Raw genomic sequence first — 1,648 nt, 5'->3', positions numbered from 1 at the left:
GCCAGGCAAGCCCGCCGCACGAGCCTGCCCGCCGGGATTGCCTACCTGGCGTCTGGCAGGCGCTTTCCGGTCCCTGGCGCCAGGCAAGCCCGCCGCACGAGCCTGCCCGCCGGGCTTGCCTACCTGCCCGTTGGCAGGCGCCCTGCAAGGTAGACTTGTCGGCCGACTGAAACGACAACTTCGCAGCATAGACGACCCCGCCTCGTGTTTTCCCTTCGCAAACAACTTGAGGCCGCTGTGGGGCTGCTGTCATTCTAATGCGGACTCCGCATTCCACCCTCTACTTGCGGACTTCTGCGACATCCTCCGCGTACCCTCTCCTGGAAAGCACTTTGCTGGACATGTTGTGTCGTGTTCGCCGTGCGTTTCTGTGTATGTGTATATATGTGTAGTGAGTGATTATGCAGGGGAGGATCGGGGCGGGCCTATGGCGAAGGGGCAATAACCGAGGGTAGGAAAAAGGGGCGATCGAAGGGGATCTGATGGGATGCGGCGGGTCAGGGGTGGACCTGCCTTTTTGGACCGGTCCGACCGTTGGCCTTTTGCTGCACATAGCCATGCGCTGCTCATCTCGGTGGAATAAAATACAACGTCTCTCTTTTTCTCTTTTGTGGTGATCAAAGCTGGGACCGTAAGGAGGACGGAAACATCCGCCCACCCTCTCGTTTAGCTGTCTGAATCCAGCATCCTCATTGCTATTCATGAAAAGAAAGCCCGCTTGCCGGCCAACGGGGGCGAGTTGGGGGGTAGAGGGGTCAGAGAACGGCAAAAAGAGGAAAGATGAGGCTGGGGCAGTGTCCCTTATGGCCAGCGGGTTAGTACCTCACCTGGACACCAAACTGCGCCCCAGACGGCCCTTACAAACTGGATTCCCTCCCTAACAAGTTTTCAGCCCCCTTTTCCCCCCTGCCCCTTCCGGTTGGCAGCCCGTCAGCCCCGTACGGTGTGTGATGGAATATAAAAGTGCGAGAGTGGCGAGGCGAGCGGCGGGGCAATGTACAGTATTGATTGCTGATCAAATACACCATAGAGGGCCTCACGCAGAGCATTGCAGTGGGCGGGGCGAGTTTCAGCAGCGTCCCCGTGATGAGCGCAACTCCGCACCGCCATCGCTCACACAACAGCGGCAGCAGCAGCGGCCCCCGGAGGACGATTCAACAACGCGGCTCTCTTTTTGCAGCACGGCTCACGGCTAGAAGGGAGCGGGTGAACGGAGGTCGTCAGGGCGTCACTGTGAAAATTAGTCAGGGGTTCACGGGAAAAGTTTTCATTATGTGTGTTGTAAAATTACAATTTGAAATTATTGTAAACTTCCAATCACTTCGTTTCTTCGCTTCTATTTTGAACCGATCGGCAAGCCAGAATGAGCTCTCGCAAATTTACAACATGTTTTGTAAATAAAAAATATCAAATTTTGTAAATTTGCGAGGGTATTTATCACACAGTGGTTGAGGGGAAACTGGCATCAGGCGGTCGGTGCGCGTGTCCGGCTTCCAAAGAAGTGGCGAGCTCAAGGCTTTTCTGTTCGCACTAGGAGGAACCCTCCGGATGAGATTTTCTGCCAAAAAATGCAGCGAGAATTTTCAAACATTTGCGGCAAATAGTCATGCATTATGCAGGGTGCGAGCGAGCGAGGGGCGGGGGAGGA

This window comes from Frankliniella occidentalis, unplaced genomic scaffold, assembly GCF_000697945.3.
Source record: "Frankliniella occidentalis isolate FOCC.00 unplaced genomic scaffold, Focc_3.1 Scaffold69, whole genome shotgun sequence".
Taxonomy (NCBI): domain Eukaryota; kingdom Metazoa; phylum Arthropoda; class Insecta; order Thysanoptera; family Thripidae; genus Frankliniella; species Frankliniella occidentalis.
This window is presented reverse-complemented; position numbering follows the sequence as displayed.